Raw genomic sequence first — 21907 nt, 5'->3', positions numbered from 1 at the left:
ATGCTTCCTGGGGGGCTTTCTGTGCCATATTCTGTCCACTCTGTCCACCTTTACCAGATGGAAAAATTGGTTTCGAGCTTTTCTGGGCCCTATGGCAGGTCTCCCATAATGCTGCACATTGTCCTTCAAAGAAGCTTGTCATAGCCAGAATCTAGAGCTGAATTTTCAGGACTGAACGTCAAGCAAAGATGATCTAGCATGGAACAAAAATGAATTCAGCCTACCGTGCCTCTCCCTCCCCCCGCAATTACTGTATACTGATTAACACCGAATATCTCTATGTGTTTCAAGGCTACTGTAGAATCCCAGTACATTTCTTGAGCACATGGCTATTATCCTTGTTGTCTTTTGCTGTCAAGTCGTGTTCGACCCACAGCGACTCCACGGACACGTCTCTCCCAGGATACCCCACCTCCATCTTGTCTGTCCGTCTCCCCCGATTAGACTGTAAGCCCGTCAAACAGCAGGGACTGTCTCTATCTGTTGCCGACTTGTTCATTCCAAGCACTTAGTACAGTGCTCTGCACATAGTAAGCGCTCAATAAATACTACTGAATGAATGAATGAATCCATCTGCAATCGTGCTGGTGGTGTATCCACAGAGGAGCAGCGTGGCCTAGTGGCAAGAGCACGGGCTTGGGAGTTAGAGGTCATGGGTTTTAAACTCGGTTCCGCCACTTGTCTACTATGTGACCTTGGACAAGTCACTTAACTTCTCTGTGCCTTGGTTACCTCATCTGTAAAATGGGGATTGAGACTGTGAGCCCCACGTGGGACTATCTGATTATCTTGTATTTACCACAATGTTTAGAACAGTGCTTGGCATATAGTAGGTGCTTAACAAATACCGTAATTATTATTATTATCATTATCATTATAGAGTTTTCTTGGTAAAAATACAGAAGTGGGTCACTATTGCCTCCTTCTGCGCAATAAGCCTGAGTCTCTGCCCTCGACTCTCTCCCATGCTGCTGCTGCTGCCCAGCACGGGTGAGTTTTGACTTGTAGCAGATTGCCTTCCACTCACTAGCCACTGGCCAAGCTGGGAATGGAATGGGTATGCCTCTGCTTGACTCTCCCTCCCGTAGTCGAGACTGATAGAGTACTGGAAACTCCAGGTGCGATTCTGAGAGGTGGGCTATTATCCTAGAAGTACCGTTAAAATATCTCTTCACTCCCTGAAGCCCTCCCCCTCAAGGATTCTCTGCATCTTCTTGCAGGGACTAGCCGGGGATATTCTTTCTGTAGGAAATCTTTGTACTTGGGGGGGGGTGGAGGGGAATGAGTGGACGGTCCCCTGGAAATTCAAAATCCGTGTCTGCTACTTGCTTTTTTTAAGATGAGATGATAAAAACTGAATATAAATTTCATAGCAAGTTTGAACTAGTATTCAATCTACCAGCAGGAGCCTGGCATGGCAGGGAGGAGAGAGCCTGAGTGTTGTGCTGGGCAAAACCACTATCAGGAGAGTCAGTTTCTTCATGCAGGTTCACAAAGCCGAGGTCCATGTGGCCGGACCGAGGCTCGTCCATCATTTATGTTTGGAGACACCATCGCATCTCTGGGGTTTTAGTTGTTCATTAAGTCAACTCAGAGCAGGAAGGCAGGGTTTATGATTAGGGCTGGTTCTAAGTTCATTAGGATTTCATCACTGGCATACTTGGGGAGGGAAATCTTTTACCTCACTGTGGCCAAATGAAGAGGCATTTTGGCTTGTTACTAAAAAGAAGTTTGTATCTTCATGAGAACTATCGCCCATATCCAGCTGCACAAGTGTCATGGCTAATACGTTCAGGGTAATAGTAGAAATGGCCATTGTTTGCCAAGGGATTTCCAATGCTTCGGGGCAAATTTCCATTTGGAAATAGAGGGAATCATTTGGCTACTTAAATTGAAAATCAAACATCTCCTTGCCAGGTCAATCTGCCACCCTGTTTGGCAAGCAAATTTTTTCCCATCTAGAACCCAGGTAAAATCGGTCTTGGGAATCTCATTAATGTTGGTTGAACTCATCTATAGCTTTAGATTAAAGGTACTATTTTGACCATTACTGCACATTGAGCAGACAGTTTAATGGAGCAACCCGCTCTGTTACCTTGATCTTTTCCTTGAGAATTTACAACAAATTCAGAATGTCTCTCTGAGGTAAAACAGTTTAAGTGGTTCCTTCCAAATGGGCATTACTTTGTATTTGTCTGCACTAAATTTCACTTACTGTGTTGCCCAATTACCTAGCTTTGTCTGATCCCTCTACAGCTCCTCTGGACTCTGGCCTCTTCTATTTAAAGCAATATTTTGGTAACAGCACGTCCCCTTTGCACCTTCCGCTTTCAAGGTCATTAATAAGGTCCATCTTATAGGTGACCTATTTAATGCAGGGCAGCTTTAAAATAAGGTGGTTTTAAATAGGCTATCCTGCTGTGATGATCTTAGGGGCATCATACTATTAACCTCTTGCCAAGCTGAAAATTGGGCACTTTACTTTAGGTTTACAATTTCTTGTCCATTTTAAAGCCATGACAAAACTTAGCCTCCTGATCTGTGATTACGTACTGGCTCTAGCCTGTGCAGATTTTTTTTTTTAATCAAATGTTTTTCGCCAAGTCTATGTAAACTGTGTCAACAAACGCTCCTATGCTTTTGCAGCATGGCGTAGAAGGTGCCGGTCTCACCTTCATAACCGCCAAGATCTGCCTTTTCTCTCCATCCAAACTGCTACCTTGCTGGTACGAGCTCTCATAATATCCCGAGTGGATTATAGCATCAGCCTCCTCTCTGATCTTCCATCCTCCTGTCTCTCCCCGCTCCAGTCTATTCTTCATTCTGCTGCCCGGATCATCTTTCTACAGAAACGCTCTGGGCATGTCACTCCCCTCCTCAGAAACCTCCAGTGGTTGCCTATCAACCTTCGCATGAAGCAAAAACTCCTCATTCTTCATTTCAAAGCTCTCCATCATCTTGACCCCTCCTACCTCACCTCCCTTCTCTCCTTCTACAGCCCACCCCATACACTCCGCTCCTCTGCCGCTCACCTCCTCACAGTCCCTCATTCACGCCTGTCCCACCATCGACCCCTGGTCCACGTCCCACCGCTGTCCTGGAATGCCCCACCTCCTCACATCCGCCAAACTAACTCTCTTCCCCTCTTCAAAGCCCTACTGAGAGCTCACCATCTCCAGGAGACCTTCCCAGACTGAGCCCTCCCTTTCCTTCTGCTCCTCCTCCCCTCCCCATTCCCCCTACTGCCCCCTCTGCTCTTCCCTCTTCCCCCCTTGTGCATATTTGTATATATTATTTATTACTCTGTTTTGTTAGTGATGTGCATATATCTATGATTCTATTTATCTTGATGATATTGTCGCCAGACTACTTGTTTTCTTTTGTTTTGTTGTCCGTCTCCCCCATTTAGACTGTGAGCCCATTGCTGGGCAGGGATTGTCTCTGTTGCCGAATTGCACATTCCAAGCTCTTAGTACAGTGCTCTGCACATAGTAAGCGCTCAATAAATACAATTGAATGAATGAATGAATAGAGCACGGGCCTAGGAGTCAGAAGGTTCTAATCCCGGCTCTGCCGCATATCTGCTGTGTGACCTTGGGCAAGTCACTTCACTTCTCTGGGCCTCAATTATCTCATCTGTAAAACGGGGATTGAGACTGTGAGCTCCACTTGGGACAGGGACTGTGTCCAACCCGATTAGCCTGTATCCACCCCAGCACTCAGTACAGTGCCTGGAACATAGTAAGTGCTTAACAAATACCATTATTTAATTAATAAATAGTTATAAAGGTGTGGAAAGGCACAATTGCTTCCTAGTTGTCAATCAGTCAGTGGTATTTATGGAGCACTTCTTGTGTGCACAGACCTATATTAAGCACCTGGGACAATACAACAGAATCGGTAGTCACGTTCCCTGCCCACAAGGAGTTTACAGTCTACAGGGGAAGTCCGACATTAAAATAAATTGCAGATATGTACTTAAGTGCTGTGGGGCTGAGGGTGGGGTGAATATCAAATGTTTAAGAGTACAGATCCAAATGCATAGGTGGTCCAGAGGAGTAGGGGAAATGAGGCCTTAGTCAAAGAAGGCCTCTTGGAGGAAATGTTACTTAAATACGGGTTTGAAGGAGGGGAGGGTGGTGGTCTATCAGATATGAAGGGGGAGGGAGTTCCAGACCAGAGATAGAACATGGGCTAGGGGTCAGAGGCGAGACAGATGAGACTGAGGTACAGTGAGGAGGTTGGCATTAGAGGAGCAATGTGTGCAAGCTGGATTGTAATAGGTAGTGGAAGACTAACTCTCTTCCCCTCTTCAAAGCCCTACTGAGAGCTCACCTCCTCCAAGAGGCCTTTCCAGACTGAGCTTCCCCTTTTCCCTCTGCTCCCTCTCTGCTCCTCCTCCGCCCTCTACTCCCTCCCTCTTCCCCCCTTCACCTCCCCTCAGCTAAGCCCCCTTTCCCTTTGCTCCTCCCCCTTTCCCTTCCCCTCCCCTCAGCACTGTGCTCATTTGTATATATTTTTATTACCCTATTTATTTTGTTAATGAGGTTTACATCCCCTTGATTATATTTATTGTGATTATGTTGTCTTGTTTTTGTCCGTCTGTCTCCCTCAATTAGACTGAGAGCCCGTCATTGGGCAGGGATTGTCTCTATCTGTTGCCGAATTGTTCCTTCCAAGCGCTTAGTACAGTGGTCTGCATATAGTAAGCGCTCGATAAATACTATTGAACGAATGAATGAATGGGAAGGGGAGAGATGATTGAGTGCTTTAAAGCCAATAGTTAGGAATTTCTGGTTGATGCAGAGGTGGATGGACAACCATTGGAGGTTTTTGAGGCTAGGGGAAATATGGACTAAACAGATCCAGAAAAATGATCTGGGCTGAAGGGTGAAGTAAGAACTGGATTCGGGAGAGACAGGAGGCAGGGAGGTCAGTGAGGAGGCTGATGCAGTACTCAAGGTGGGATATTATAAGTAACTCTAAGTGGTTATAATATTACACTTAGCCAGCATCTGTGTAACCTGGCTTTGCTTTTATACTATTATCCAAAGGCCTTTAAATGTAAAACAATAATGTAAATACTTTCCAAGACCATCTATCTTGAAAACACACAACAATTAACCTCAAAAAATTATTTATTTCCTTTGCCCTAAGCTCCGTGTAGAAAAGCCCAATTCACAATTTAAATTAATCCAAAAAGTCAAAATTCTCCAGGTTAAGTGACAAGCTAAAGGTGAAACAATGACATTCAAACCAAATGGGGATAAAAATGGAATTTCAAAAGGCTGTGACTCTTTTCCAGTTACAGTAATGGATCAGTATATCCCATGGAAAAAGGGAGCTAAATGTAGTTTACAGAAATTCTGGTTCTGGGCCAACTTCTGCCATTACAAATTCACTCGGTCTTGTATAATGTGGCTCTGGTTTAATAATGTTGGTATTTGTTAAGCGCTTACTATGTGCAGAGCACTGTTCTAAGCGCTGGGGTAGATACAGGGTAATCAGGTTGTCCCACGTGAGGCTCACAGTTAGTCCCCATTTTACAGATGAGGTAACTGAGGCACAGAGAAGTAAAGTGACTTGCTCAGAGTCACACAGCTGACAAGTGGCAGAGCCAGGAGTCGAACCTCTGACTCCGAAGCCCAGGCTCTTTCCACTGAGCCACGCTGTTTCCGTTAGATGAGTCTACTGATTCATCCCTTGTTGCCTTCCATGCCCACAGTTCCCATCAACTTTTCCAAATATTCACTTCCCTCCTGAAAGCCCCATTCCCCCCACCACCTCCCTCCCCAATTCCTGATGATCTTATCAGCTATTTTCTTGGTAAAATTGAACCTCATTGTGTGAACTTCCCTAAGTCCCCCTATTACCCTCTCACCAGTCTGTAGCTGCTTCCATGTCTTTCTCCTGCTTACCAGTTGTTTCTCACGGGGTCCTCCTGTCTCCCTTCTAAAATCCACCTCCTTTACTTATGCTTCTACAACTTTTTTCTCTTGCCTCCTTAAAGCGCTTCCTCCCACTCTTCTCCTTTCCCTCACTATCTTCACCCTCTCTCTGTCTGTTCCTTCCTTTCTGCTTTCAAACCCACCCATATCTACCCCAGACTAAAAAAAAAAACCGAAAAAAATCCCTTGACCTCCTCCAGATGTCATCCCATCCCCCTGTTCCCATTCCAGTCCAAAGCCCTGGAATGGGTCCTGTATACCTGTTGCCTTAATTTCTCCTTCATAAACTCTCCTCACAAGCTCCTACAGTCAGGCTTTCAATCAATCAATCATATTGATTGAGCACTTACTGTGTGCAGAGAACTGTACTGAGCGCTTGGGAGAGTAAGATCTAATATGTAGCCATGTTCCCTGCCCACAAGGAGCTTACAGTCTGAAGGGGGAGAGAGATATTAAAATAAATTATGCATATGTATGTAAGTTCTGTGGAGCTGAGGATGGGGTGAATAAAGTGTACAAATCCAAGTGAGAAGCAGCATGGCGTAGTGAATAGAGCACGGGCCTGGGAGTCAGAAGAACCTGAGTTCTAATCATGGCCCTGTCACTTGTCTGCTGTGTGGCCTTGGGCAAGTCATTTCACTTCTCTGGGCCTCAGTTACCTCATCTGTAAAATGGGGATTAAGACCGGGAGCTCCATGTGGGATGTGGACTGTATCCAACTTGGTAATAATAATAATGATAATGTTGGTATTTGTTAAGCACTTACTGTGTGCAGAGCACTATTCTAAGCGCTGGGGTAGACACAGGGGAATCAGGTTGTCCCACGTGGGGCTCACAGTCTTAATCCCCATTTTACAGACGAGGTAACTGAGGCACAGAGAAGTTAAGTGACTTGCCCACAGTCACACAGCTGACAAGTGGCAGAGCCGGGATTTGAACCCATGACCTCTGACTCCAAAGCCCCTGCTCTTTTCATTGAGCCACGTAGCTTGTATCCACCCCAGTGCTTAGTACAGGGCCTGACACACATTAAGTGCTTAATAAATACCACACTTACTATTGGTATTTTTAGAATCTAGTCTGGTTCCAGCCCTACTTTTAGGGGTGTAGGTCCAGAGGGACCATTGTTTTCTAGGGTGACCAGAGATGGAGGGTCCATTTATCCAGATTTGCTCTGGGAGGGGCTTGGAGCAATCAGAATACATTTGTCTTCGGAGTCTTCTGATAGTCCTCTGGGTGGACCCTGTTTGGGACCCAGGACTTCCGGGCTGGGCCTGAACACAGGGGATGAGGACGTATGGATGAGGGGTTGTTTGGTAGGACTTTTACCCTCAAGCCTACATATCAATGTGAGACTCGCAAGAAACCTAGACACCACGTGACCAATTCCTGAATGAGAAGTGAGGGAGTAAATCAGTCTGTTATTTAACTTCTATACGAGGGTGGCATCCAAAAGGTCACTTTCTAGGCTGAGTATTCAAGAAGAAAGAATTGATTTATTTTTTCTAAATGTAAATGAAGCTCAAGAACATAACTGTGAAGTATCTTCCTTTGATGTTTAAACCAATTTTATAGGCAGTCCTTAACTGAAGATGCTTTACTTTATGATGATCAGAATTTAAAATATTAACACATTTGTACCTTGTTTCAGTTTTACAGTGCACAGGTTTCAACTTTACAACTCTAGCCTTTATAGCACTAGCTCTGGGTGGGTCATGAATGATGGTTAGGGGGAGTACATGGTAGCCTTGGGGAAATAGAGATAGAATTTTCAAAGTTGCAATGGGAAGGCACGTCTCCTCCAACTGGCCTTCCCTGACCAAGCCCTCCTTTTCTCTTTTACCACTCCCTTCTGGGTCACCCTGACTTGCTCCCTTGATTCATCCCCCTCCCAGCCCCTCAGTACTTATGTACGTATCTATGATTTATTTATTTACATTAATATCTATCTCTCCCTCTAGACTGTAAGCTCACTGCGGGCAGGGAATGTGTTATATTGTACTCACCCAAGTGCTTAGTACAGTGCTCTGCACACAGTGAGCTCTTGGTGAATAGGATCGACTGACTGAGTGGCTTAGAAGAGGAAAGGGAGCCGAAGTTTGAAGAGAGCAGGGAGAGTGGAGCAAGAGAGGCCAGGGGCCTGGGTGGGAATGGTGTTACCTGATGTACAGGCAGAGTCACCAGGGAAGATCAACACGCCCATTTTCGTTCCAATGAAAGACAAGTCACCTGCCCTATCTTGGAATCTCTCTGATTCAGTATTAATAGATGAATGTAGCAAAATGACTCAATATTGATTGAGTAGACAATTCTGGGTAATAATGGTAAAAATGGGATCTCCAACCGTGGTTGAGGAACCAATCCCACGTTTATAACATTGTTTATATGGGAAAATTGGTTCTGTCTGAACGATGTTTCGACTCAAGATGCAGTTTTGAGGAAACAGTTGTGCCGTAAGTATAAGAATTTGCCTGGATCATGACAATAATGAAACAATTTGACAGAGTAAAAAAAATTCCTACAGTGGGGCTTAACTTTGTTGTGTACAAAAGATCCTCCTTCTTACGTGTCTTATGTGCCCAAAGAACATTTTGTTTCATGAGTAACTGAGTAGGATATATGACCTGTTCCTTGAGAGATGTCTGGGAGATCGCAGCCAGATGTAACAGAGCACTTATATTTTCAAAATCCATTCACGTATGATCTCATTTTATCCTCGCAGGTTTTTCATGGAAAAAATTCGGAGTGGAAGATTAACAAATTGGAGGTCCTTAAAATGTACTAGAACTACATTATGTACCATATTCTTTTCTTCTCTCTTTTCTCTATCAATTGATTAATCATTTTCCTTGTCATTCAGATCCTAAATTTATACATGTAAAATTTCAAAAATAGGATAGTAATTGAAGACTTTAGTACACGGTTTTCTCTGAACAATCCTAACAACACCGAACTTATTATTTTTAGGGGTTTTATTTTTGTTTCGTTTCAGGCTATCCACTTTTACCTTTCAAAATCACAGCAATGTTCCATTTCCTCTGTCTCTTGATCCATCTTAGTACATCTACAGATAAAGCTTAATTTCATGCCCATTTCCCCTTTCCTTCTCTTCCTGCATAACCTTTGCTCTCATTCTACGTATTTTTCTCATTTGTTCTTTAAAAGCTGCTATTTGTATAATTTCCTCTTCCCCCTCACTTCCTCCTGCCAATATTTTCCAGTAAATCTATATGGTCGTAGTTTTATGTATTGATGTTGTTCCTAAAATGGCCTTGTTCCTGCTCTTTATTGGTTTCTTTATGTCTTCTTTCATCATCTGCCACCAGTATCATCTATCCTGGAAAAAAAAAATGCTGTCCTTCATGCCCTTTTATTGTCTGCTTCAACAATCGCTTTGTCTTCTGGGAGCTAAACAAAATTTACTCAGGATCCTCTTTCTCATCTTTCCTGCTTTTTCAACATTGAATGCCACTTTCAACATTGTCTGATTTGAAAGCATTGACTTTGCGTTCCAGAATTTTGATTACTTCTTGAAAATAGTTCTTTATCTATCCCGCTTGCCTTGCTCCCTTCTTTTATGTGAACTCCCAATTATTGGTGGGTGTTGTGAAATCGGAATCCATTGTCCCTGCCGTTTTATAAAAAGCATCTAAATACCTTGCCCCATATAAACCTTTGGAGGGCATCTCCCAGCAGAGTGGCCCTTCTGTATTCCACAATTATAGGCTCTTCCAAACTGTATACTTCTAGAGGATTGGAAAAAAAACCTACCTCCACAGATAGATTTTAATTTTTGGCTTTTTTCCTGCAGGCGTAAGGGTTAACTAAGTTTCTCTTTTGTAGTCCCTGTTTGATGCTCAGTAATAATAGTAATAATAATAATAATAATTGTGGTATTTGTTAAGCGCTTACTACGTGCCAGGCTCTGTACTAAGCACTGGAGGGAGGTGTTGAAATACAGCGAATTGGGATGGACGCAGTCTCTGTCCTAAGGGAGCGTGGCTTAGTGGAAAGAGCCCAGTCTTAGGAGTCAGAGGTCGTGGGTTCTAATCCCGGATCCACCTCTTGTCAGCTGTGTGACCATGGGCAAGTCACTTCACTTCTCTGTGCCTCAGTTCCCTCCTCTGTGAAATGGGAATGAAGACTGTGAGCCTCACGTGGGACAACCTGATTCCCCTGTGTCTACCCCAGCTCTTAGAACAGTGCTCTGCACATAGTAAGTGCTTAACAAACACCAACATTATTATTATTATTACATTGGGCTCGCAGTCTTAATCCCCATAATAATAATAATAATGATAATGTTGGTATTTGTTAAGCATTTACCATGTGCCAAGCACTGTTCTAAGCACTGGGGTAGATACAGGGTAATCAGGTTGTCCCATGTGAGTCTCACAGTCTTAATCCCCATCTTACAGATGAGGTAACTGAGGCCCAGAAAAGTGAAGTGACTTACTCAAGGTCACACAGCAGACAAATGGAGGAGCCAGGATTAGAACCCATGACCTTCGGACTCCCAGGCCTATGCTCTCTACACTAGTCCACAGTATCATAGGCCTCAGTTCAGTGGGGATGAATGGGGAGACAATCCCCATGGGATTGCTACTGAGGGAGCCAAAGTCATTGTGGCTCAGTGGAAAGAGCCCAGGCTTGGGAGTCAGAGGTCATGGGTTCGAATCCCCACTCTGCCACTTGTCAGCTATGTGACTGTGGGCAAGTCACTTCACTTTTCTGTGCCTCAGTTACCTCATCTGTAAAATGGGGATTAAAACTGTGAGCCTCATGTAGGACAACCTGATTACCCTGTATCTACCCCAGTGCTTAGAACAGTGCTCTGCACATAGTAAGTGCTTAACAAATACCAACATAATTATCTCAGATTTTATGGCTCTATATCAAATGTAAAGCCCTCAAGAGTGTGAGCTCCTTGTGGGCAGGGAACTTGTCTACCAACTCTATTATATTGTCCCCTCCCAAGCACTTAGCACAGTGCTCTGTACACAGGATGCGCTCACTAAATATCAATGATTGATTTGCTTCACCACAATAGCATTTTGGGCAAGGCGGGCAGCTGTAGCTAGCCTGGCCCTCCCATTAGAGCTGAAAAGGGTCTGGGGTTGGAGTGCAGATGCCAGCTTCACCTCTCGACCCCTGCTGAAGGAGGATTCTGCTGCTTTTCTCATCCTCTTGGGACTTCAGGGCTGGGAGGGAGAGGAGCCTGTTGTGCTCAGCCCCTAAACTCAGAAAGGGAGAGACTTCTGACCGGTTTTCCAGGCAGTTGGGCGATACTCTGGGGATGAGGTGAGGGCTGGAGCTCCAGAGCCACAGCTCCAGGAGGGCTGCAGCTCCAGACCATTTCCCAGCTTGGACTTCTGCTGGCATGGAGACAGCGGCAAGCACCAGGCTGGGAAGTACTCGGAGCTGCAGCCCTGCAGGCTTTTGGCCAGTGAGGGCCAAAATCACCACAGCAGTGACAGTGAGCACTTGAGTTCTTAACCCTTCTTTCCCGTCCATCCTCTCACCCTCTGTCTCCTCCTCTTCCTCATCTCTTTATCCTCCATCGTCTTCCTCTCCCACATTTCCCCTCTCCTCTAGCTCCCATTTCCCCCTTCTAACTCCCTTCCCTCTTTCTAATCCTCTTCTCCCTTCTTTAACTCCTTTTCCCCTCCCTCTCCCCCTCTTTTCCCCAAACTTTCATAGCCTGGCCCCCCTTGATGATCTGCCCTCTGACAACCACCTCAATTTCACACCCATGCTCCAAATAAAAAATTTGCATCCCTGTCCAATATCACCTATCTTCCATGTATAATTTCAAAGATCTTTCAAAATCCGTGTTATTAGAGAAAGAGAGAGGTCATACGTTTGGCTTTTTTTCTCCATGGACTCAAAAAACTGCTCCCCAGATCTAATCCCTCTTGATACCGAATACTTCTCTTCCTACCCAGTTGAAGTTTTCTTCAAGATCAAAATATCTAACTTTTCTTCTTTCCATGTTCTGACATTTTTTCTCTCAGATATTACAAAGACCTGTCTTCCCCTCTGCTATTGCTGCCTTCCTCTTCTCCTCCTGGGACCTTTTTAGAGGAAGCAACAAACACAACAGCAGTAATGTTTCCTTTTATTGTTCCCCAGTCTCCACCCTGTTGTGCAATTTTCCTTCCTTCTTTCTTACAAATTAAGGCCTCTCTTCACTTGGGTCTTCCCACATTTTCTCCCCCTCTGGTTCTTCAATTCCACTAACAAATCTGTAACTTGCACTCCAAATGGCTAGGCGCCTGGATATTGATAGGAGAAAAGTTTCAAGCTTTGCATATTCTCGGTTCCTGTTCCGTACCACAGTCTTGTTACTCCTCTTTTTCCTCTCCGATGTCATCTCCGCCCATGACTTTACCTTAATAAATGTGCTCCCTCTTGTCACTCAGCTTGCTCCTCACCACTCCCTCACCGGTGACTGCCACCTTGGCTTGTGCCCATGAATACTCATAACTTTCCTAGTGAGGTAGAGGCAGGTATTATCAGGCTACCAGCCCAGTGATCTCTCCATTTTTCTTTCACAGTTATGAAACTACATTACATAACTCATTATTCAGCAGTCTTACAGTCCTGCCTAGGGCAGTTCTTCCAATTAAGGTACATGCTAAATGAACACGAGCGAACCATCGCTTTCCACTGTTTTCACTAGGCTTATGGACGGGGTATCAGTCATTGTTTTTAAAAGAAATTCTGCAACACGATGATTAAATCAAACACACTTCCAACTGGCAGGCCCATTACACTCCACCTTGGGATTTTACAGGTTCCTTCACTGCAAAGTCAGTGGTTTCATTGCCAGGAGTTTTTACAGTCACCTACAGTAGATACCACCTAGATGAAGATTTTTCCAGTAATCTTGAACTTGTTCATTTTATTAGAGGCCAGAGTACCTCTTACTTTTCTGAAAACCACTGCATCTAATTTTTGTCCTTTGAGATTCATTAACAGTGTGGCCAGGAGGCATTAATATCCTTCATAGCTGCCAAAAGAAAGAAACATAATAAATTACCTGAAGACTATAGCCCTGGCAGTGAAATGCATGGCAAATATACAAGCCATCAAGAAAGGACCCAGAGCTATTATAGACTCATCTTGTTTTGAGCCAGCCATTTGCATTTCTTTGTGGTTTACATGCAGATTGGGCCTTTCAAAGTTAACAGCTCATATATAGGAAGCAAGAGGAATAGCTGAGAAGTCAGTCACCTGCAGAAGAGGAGACAGGGTGACCTATTTTAGAGTTAGAGGATTAAAAAAAAAGGCAAATATCCTTTAGACCCCCCGCTCATCAATAAAACATTCGCTCACCATTTTAAGTCATTTCACGCCTCAGCATCTTCCCCCAGTGAGAGGAAGGAGAGCTATGCATCTTTTCCAAAATTGTTTATTTAGAGAAATTATCTGCACTAGAAAATGACATTCTAGGGCAAGATATAGCCTCTTGTGAAATATCTATTTCTATTAAATCCTTGACAATGGGAACTGCGACTCAAGTGGGGTCGACAGATACAGTTGCAAGGCCCTGATGCAAATAGGCTTTATAGAAACCAGGCAGGAAGGACATTTTCAGGCATGAATGTGCACTTTTATTAGCAGCCTCTTTTCTAAAAGGTATTAAAGGTGTTAAAATGAGGTTTCCCAAATTTCAAGAAAGGACTTAGATAACGTCTGTCCTTGTTACCAGGCCCATAATCTGTTTAGAGATAAAATGTGGAGCTATTGTTGTTCCTGAGATTTTTTTAGCTCAGAATTTCAGCCCAGAACTTCAGCGCTCATTGAAGCGCTTTCTCTAGCGAGTCCCCTTAGGATAGTCTGGCAAAATATCACTGTCACTTGGTGGGAGAAATCACAGCGGAGTATTTCAGAAGACCCTAGATCACCTGAAGGGGAGATTCAATGCCAGAGAATTGAGACTCTTATAAACAAAGCAATTTTTGGCAGGGGTTGGGAGGGACTTCTTTTATTCTGGGAACTTGGAGTTTTCAGTCACCTTTTCAGTGTTTGGTGACAGGTAATTGGATGGGCCTAGGAGAGCCCCTTCCCACCACTGGATGGGGTAGAAGTAAACACCTTCTCGATCGAAGATGCCCAAGTGGACTCTTCTGGGCACCAAAGAGATCATCCCTTTTGTGCTCTCCAGAAGCAGTCATCATTTACTAATCAATCTGGGTAGGGCTCCTAATTGTCCGACCAGTATCTGTGATAAGGCTGGGAGAGCATGGATAACTGAAGATAATTAGAAAACAACAACGACATTGTTTTAGCCATCAATTTTAAGCTCCTTTCCCTCCAAACTTTTTACCACCAGTAGAAAAATGGTCTGAGTGAGCTTCATTCTTTTTCTTTCTTCTTTCCAGATGGAGGTATTAATGAACTGAGGGGATGGCCCTAGAATGGGAAGCAGGAGGGGAAAGGAGGTTGTAGGCAGAGATAACAAAGGCAGTTACCTGGGATCCTAAATCAGCAGGAGCCTGTATGCCTGTAAGCATTCCCATGGTCTCCCCACGGGCTGGGGAGTCAGAGGTCATGGGTTCTAATCCTGGCTCCACCACTTGTCAGCTGTATGACCTTGGTGCCTCAGTTACCTCATCTGTAAAATGGGGATGAAAACTGTGAGCCCTACGTGGGACAATCTGATTACCTTGTGTCTACCCCAGTGCTTAGAACAGTGCTTGGCACATAGTCAGCGCTTAACAAATATCAACATTATTATTATTATGAATTACCATTAACCACTTGCTCTCACCACTAAAAATCAATCATAGGACTTACTGTGGGGGTGGCCACACACATCTAGCCTCCTTTCTCTCCATCTTCCCCTTATTTTAAGGCCTCCTCTGGTAAAGGGCACCTACAGAATTAGTTTTGCCATAGAGGGAGCAGAGTTCCTTAGGCTGCCCTTGTGGGAAGCTCAGCGGCATCCCTGCTGGGTAAAGGCAGGCGGCCAGAAAGGAGGTATGATATGGACATGCTTTGGAGCCCAGCAGGCCTCCCAGAGTGTTCTAGTGGCTCTTGGTCTTGTGACATTCTGGTACAATGAGGCAGGAGGAGAGTTGAAAGGGTGAAGGCACGCCTGCCCCTTCAGCTGTAGAGAAGCCTGAGGTTCTGTCTATACTTTTCAGGGCTGAAAGTAAAGAAAATAAAATTCCAACTGGAATACAGTTGAACTCTGTTTCCCCCCCCAGCGCCCCCAACACCCCAACTACCCTTGTTGACCCTGAGGTGGCTGCACTTTAATTGATCAATCGTATTTTTTGAGCACTTCCTGTAACAGAGTTTTGGTAGACATGCTCCCTGCCCACAGTGAGATTATAGTCTAGAAGGGGATACAGGCATTAATGTAAATAAATACATTATGGATATGCACATGGGTTCTATGGGACAGAAGGAGGGGTGAATAAAGGGTACAAGCGATAGAGTGACACAGAAGGGAGTAGGAGAAGAGGAGATGAGGGCTTAGTCGTCTCTTGGAGAGATGTGCTTTTAATAAGGCTTCGAGGATGGGGAGATTGATGGTCTGTCAGATATGAAGAGGGAGGACAACTGGGGAGGGAATAGGGCAGTCGGTGGTGGTGGCAATGGGCAGCAAGCAAACAGGCTTTCTGAGGTTTTCTGAGGCAAGGGGTCAAGGGGGAGGCCAGCCAGCCACTAAAGAAGAGAGTGAACATCCAGCCCAGGCCCTGGGGCAGAGTAGAATGAGAGAGTCGAGGCTGCAGCTGCTGGCCAGTTGGGTCCAAAGAGACAGCAAGAGGTAGGGGCAGGGCCAGGTGACTCAACCCCTTTCCAATCCAGCCTTAATTGGTTGGGGGTGCCACCCTCCTTCGTCACTGCTAACTCCTGCCAACCCTCCGCTGCCTAACCCCTCTTCAGCTCCCACAGCCCTGAAGCGCCTGTTGCAGGATTTTTTTCTCGTACGGAGGCGAGTTTAGGCCAGCTCGGGTGTACTTCCAGCACTGGCAATTTCTCACCCCAGCCCCCATTCTGCAAACACCAGCTCTGGGTGTGGATGATCTATAAAATGGATAATCAATCTTCGAATAATCGAGAGCTGACTGTGGAAACCATTCCTATGCCCTGGTGTGTCCTAAAAGGCCCAAGTGAATGGAAAAGAGAGCCAAAGCAGGCAGGAAGAGGAGGGCAGGATTTTTCTAAAAAACACCATTAATTTGGCCACATGTGTTTTCTGTGAAAAGAAATCTATTACTCTTAACCTAGTAGGGAGAAAAACAATCATACCATTCACATCTTTCTTTTAAGCCGCCTCACAAGCTACTGCTGTGGGGGAATGTGTCCAGCTTCTCAGAGCATGAAAGTCTTGGGAGTGGGGAAGGAATCCAGCTCTCTTGAAAGAATTATACTTCCTTGATGTTCTGGGGTGTACGCCGCATAAGGTCACCAGATTTTCAAGTCTCTCGGGGCTGGACAAAGGCAGGGTTACCAGGTAGGAAGTGGAGGGTGAGAGTGAGAGAGGAAGGGGAAAATGTGGATTCTTTTGAGCTGCCATTTACCACCACCCTCCTGCATCTTCTTTTCCCCCACTCTGCCCACTCAGGTGGAAGTGATGGCATCGGTGCCCCCTGAGCTGAACTGCTGGTGTTTCTGGAAACATTCTGGCAATACTAGAAACTCCCACAGTAGCCTGGGAAAGTTCTCCTCAGTTAGGGTAGTAGGGGATGGCAGTTGTGGAGGCTGCCGTCCTTACCGAAGGAGAGAAGGAGGAAGAGGAAGAAGAAGAAAAGGAAGAAGGAGATAGAGGAGGCCAAGCTTTTCCTCCTCTGGCTGTCATCACTGATGCTTGTGGGTGTGTGAATCCCTTCTCACCACCCTGTCCCAGAGCAGGATCCTAATGGGTCCTGCCAGACACCATTCGGGTGGAAGAATGGAACCCTAAAATCAGGACTGTCTTGCCCAAATCAGGAAAGCCGAACACATCAGTGCCACAGGCATTTAGTGCCACAGATGTGAAATGCCAGCAGCAGGGAAGGAAAAGGAACATCTTGCATTTTGTTGTGTTCTCTGACTAGTGATGTGGTAATCAGTGGAGTCCTTGCCTTCAGCTGGTGTTCAAGATCTTTTCAGAAACCCATAAATAGTTTTCCAATTTCTTAGCTTTCAAGAACGGATTTCAGGAAATAGCCACTTATTATTCTAGAAAACATAAGGTTAGTTTTCCACATATACACTATTTCAATGATTCAGGAGTGAATCACTGGACTATTTAGAAATAAATGCTTTAAAATAGACTCATTTCCCCAACACTAATAACCCTTTTATCAGAAGGAGGATAGTGTAGATTTGTCTGGATAGATACATTGTCCAAAGAACCATTTCATTATAGTACAGGCAATTAGGAACGGCGTGTGTCTTTCTATCCCACCGCCCGCCTCTCCCCACAAGATGTACATTCCATGACCAGTCACTTTAGTAAAATCACTAGGAAGTTGACCAGATTTATTCAGTCAAGAAATCATGACTCTGGCTTGAATATTAACACCTTTTTACCAAGGCATGACACTGACAGAGTTGAGCTTCTACTACTGGACAGTCAGATATGTCAATCCATTTGGCTCTAACAATTATTAAATTGGATTTTGCCTAACCTTTGGACAAGAGCCATGTTTTTTATTCAGGAAACTGAATGGTAGAGTTGTAATTAGTTTCTCTTACTCTGGTCACTAATAAAGGTTTTCATCAGTCGCCTGAGGATCTTCCTTTGACTGTCCTTAACTAGACCATGAAAGCTAATTATCCTTATGACATCCCTAAACAAGAAGGGTAGACGGGTTGCTATATCTTCTTGGGCAATATCCAATACGGTATTCATTTTATCAATTACAACATAAATTCCCATTGGACAACATTACCTTCAATTTATGAGACAGTAACAATTGATAAGACACACTTTCCTCTACATTCTTAAATGACTGTCAGGAAACATTTCCGTATTTTATTCACCTTTTTTTTTTTTACAAAATCATTGAGTAGACAGGCCCTACGTCACCGTTGACTCCAGATATTCAGCTGCCTTGAGGTGGGGGGAAATTAGCCACTCCCCGACACCCTTTCCGTATAATGTCATTATGCTGCACTGCATGCTTGAAGTGTAATATGATGATGCCGAACGGAACATTTTGCAGGACAAGGCTTCTCCACCACCCCAGCGCCTGCCCCTCAAACTAGTGCCCTGGACATCTCTGTGCTGAGATCCCTAGTTATGCCTTACTATCATTTTGTTCCCCAGACAGCAGCTATCATTGAGAAGGCCACAGTGAAGCCATCTTTGAGAGGAGTCACATGGTCGCCATCTTTGAGAGGAGCTTTGCTATGCGCTGAGGTGATGGCTTGCCCCACTTACCGTCTGAAACTGGCCCTGAGAATCTACTCTCCTCTCACCAGCAGAGTGTTCCTGGACTATTCTTCAAGAGCTAAATTTATATTCTTCATCTCCGCTGTATGACGGCCCACCGGCCCCAGGTCCTTGGTAGAAGAGAAAGTAGGTTGGAACCAAGAGAAATCAAGAAGCAGTCAGGTATGAATTTATAATAAAAACAGAAAGCTTGACTTTTAGTCTAATCCTTTTTCAGGTTCCTTATCCTCACTGCCACCAAACACATGTTTACCAAGGTATCGATAAGTGTGGGAGAGCTGGGGAAAATTTACAGGCTTTAAAAAATGCCCCAAGGAGCTCACAGTCTAGAGGGGGAGACAGACATTAAAATAAATTATCGATAGGGAATGGGAGAGTGTAAGGATAAGAATTTAAGTGCGATGGGTTTGGGGGTGGGGTGAATATCAAGTTTTTAAGGGGTTTAGATCCACGTGCATAGGCAACATAGAAGGGACATCAAATGGGAAAACTGAGGACTAAGTCAGGGAAGCCCCTCTCAGTGTCACACCTGGAGAGTTTCCAGTACTCTACCAGTCTCGACTACGGGAGGAAGGGTCAATCAGAGGCCTACCCATTCCATTCCTAGATTGGGCAGTAGCTAGAGAGTGGAAGGTGATCTGCTACAAGTCCAAACTCACCCATGCTGGGCAGCAGCGGCACTGGAGAGAGTCGAGGGTGGAGACTCAGGTTTACTGCGCGGAAGGAGGCAGTGGTAAACCACTTCCGTATTTTTCCCAAGAAAACTCTATGGATACACTACCAGAATGATTGCAGATGGAGGTGGGGCGTTCCGGGAGAGATTCGTCCATGGCGTCGCTATGGGTCGGAGACAACTAGATGGCATAAGACAAGACAAGTCAGGGAAGGCCTCCTGGAGGAGGTGTGATTTTAGGAGGGCTTTGAAGGTGGGAAGAGAGGTTTCGGCTCTCACCAGAGACCTGGGATGAGCAAGGCTGGATATCTAACGGAAAAATTTGTGGGGGGCCATCACCCCCTGTCTCCCCCTTGGAGTGAGCACGTACGCCCGCCATGCGTCAACGTTTTAGTCTAAGAACAATTTGAGAGTCTAGCTTCTACACTACCAACCCGATGGCTCTCCTAATAGCATCATAGCAGTTTTCTTGGTATGTCTGTTCTGGGCTATGAATATCTCATGGATCCACAATTAGCATGCAGAATCAGTGGATATTTATTTTCATTCTCCCTCCTTCTCTCCACCCTGGCTCCAAGTAGTCCAGTAACAGCAGAATGTTCAGTGCAGGCAATCCAGTGAGTAAAGATTTAATATTATGTCTATCCCTAATTCTCCAAGCACCTATCTGCTGCTTTGATCAGGACTAATATGGGCAAAAATATTTTACCAATCAGGGAGCCTTCCCTGACTAATTCACAACACCCCAGTCATGTCAACCCAATACCCACCTTTAGCATTTGGGTAATTTATTCCTATCCACAACATTTACATACCTATGCTTATTTTATTTGTATATTCAGTCATTTATTCAGCTATTTCTTACTGATCTAGTGGTACTACTTCCTACTATATTCTTCTTCTTCCTCCCGTACTTTTTGTAAATAGTTTTCGTCTGTCTCCCCCATTAAATTGTAGGCTCCTTGAGAGCAAGGATCATGTATCTTGCTTCTACTCTCTCAAGTCCTTAGTACAATGCTTTGCGGTAAATGGACAATAAGTATCAGTGATTGACTGATTAACCAATCTAGTCAAGTGCCTTGGCTTTCCAAATAGCTTTCCAGTAATTTAAAGTTTGGAAAAAAAGAAAACTTTCTGCCTCAAGATTTGTCTTGTGGTGCTTGTCTTTTGGGATCTAATCCATCTTTAATTTAGAAAAGAATGAATCTGATTGCTTTCCTGGATCCACCCCTGATTTGCTAAGCAATCCAGATAATGTCACGGTTCACCTTTCCTCACCAGTAAGATGAGAATGATAACAGTGACCTCTAAAGATAACCAATACAAATAAAGTGCTATAACAAGACCCACTAATGATAATCTTCAAGAATTAGAAAAACCTAATTTTTTAAGGTAACTGAATCCGACCTCGATTCCTTCTGGTCTAAGGTAAGCTCTACCTTCTAGTCTCACAAGAGTCATTTAACCTCTGTGTCAGTTTTCACATCTGTAAAAACAAGATAATAAGTTTTATCTAACTTTTCTGAGGGGCATTGTGAGAATTAATTAATGTTTGTAAAGTGCCCTGAAGCAGAACAGCACTACCCAGTATCATCTGTTATTATTATTGTTTATCATTGGGTTGTGTGAAAGAAAAACTTTATAGACTATGCATTGTGTTCAAAAAAAGGTACGTCAGAGACAAGTTTTGTTACAACTAGCACTTCATCCGGCACTAGAAGGGAGGGGCGTTGAGTGGCAGAGATTCCCCTGCTAGTCAAGGCCAGCTCAACTTCAAGCAATACAGAGATTCTTTAAAAACCACTGGTACAGCATTCATAATGATCAGAACAATACAATAGCATAAATACTTTAGGATACCCTGTATCTACCCCAGTGCTTAGAATGGTGCTCTGCACATAGTAAGCGCTTAACAAATACCAACATTACTATTATTATTATTATAGAAAACAGTGAGTTCCTGGGGTGATAAGTAGGGCCAGGGGTTTGATTGGTTCAAAGGTGTGGTTTTACCATGTTTTAATATGCTTGCCTGAAATCGAGCTTGGCTACTCAATTTGAGTCAGTCATGAAACCCAGTTACTGAGTCAATCACGTAACCAAGTTATTTGAGTCAATCAAATGACAGGGCCTGGCTTTTAGTAAATCAACTAACCAGGTAATTTGGATTAATCAAACTACTGGGCTTGCTTTGATTGAATCAAGTAACCAAGCCTGAAGTCAATCAACCAACTGGGAACACCCAAAGTGGTCAAGCGGCAGAAGGAAAGGTCAGAGAGAAAGGTGGACAAATGCAGGACCTTGACCATTGTGCTTCCACAGTTAGTACTAAGTAAAGGGAAGAAAACATATCCTCTCAGAAACAGACTACTGTGGATGTTTTGAAGAGGTGCCACTACCTGTAATTTGGGGGCTTTTGTGAATTTACTGATATACCTTGACCATCAAACTTCAGTTCCAGCACTGAAAATTGGAAACTGTTTTGAATTATTAATAGCATGAATGGGCCCAATAATGACAGATGACACTGACTGGGAGGATGGAGAGCCACCACAATGAAACCTGCTTTGGATGGGCTGGTGAGGCAGAGACTCGTGTGCTGTCAGACCTCACTCTTCAACGCTTCAGCGAGACAGCAAAATGGGTGCTTTGTGTAGAAAAGAGATCCCTCCCACATGTCAGTTTCCCAGAATGTACAGCTGGCCTGTGACAGGGCCGAGGAAAGTGTTTGATACTTGAATAGAGAAAGCATAGAGTATCACATTAGGAGACAGTCTCCCCTGGCTTGAAGCCAGCGCTATCCCCTTGAATTTCCTCCCCTTCTTCCATCTTCCTCTCCCACATTGACCCTACCTTGCCCCCTTCTGCCTGTCTCTGCTTTTCTCTTCT

The 21907-nt window shown here is 44.4% G+C and overlaps 2 non-coding genes across 2 annotated transcripts; one reads left to right on the top strand and one right to left on the bottom strand.

The window, feature by feature from the left end:
- Positions 1 to 1000: 1000 nt before the first annotated feature.
- Positions 1001 to 1136, bottom strand: LOC114808392. The gene has a single exon (XR_003756239.1). It is a non-coding gene; the product is annotated as a small nucleolar RNA SNORA7 (small nucleolar RNA).
- Positions 1137 to 18856: 17720 nt separating this feature from the next.
- LOC114808553 lies at positions 18857 to 18994 on the top strand. Its single transcript, XR_003756400.1, has one exon. It is a non-coding gene; the product is annotated as a small nucleolar RNA SNORA7 (small nucleolar RNA).
- The last annotated feature ends 2913 nt before the right edge of the window (positions 18995 to 21907 follow it).

This window comes from Ornithorhynchus anatinus, chromosome X5, assembly GCF_004115215.2.
Source record: "Ornithorhynchus anatinus isolate Pmale09 chromosome X5, mOrnAna1.pri.v4, whole genome shotgun sequence".
In the NCBI taxonomy this organism is placed as follows: domain Eukaryota; kingdom Metazoa; phylum Chordata; class Mammalia; order Monotremata; family Ornithorhynchidae; genus Ornithorhynchus; species Ornithorhynchus anatinus.
This window is presented reverse-complemented; position numbering and strand designations above follow the sequence as displayed.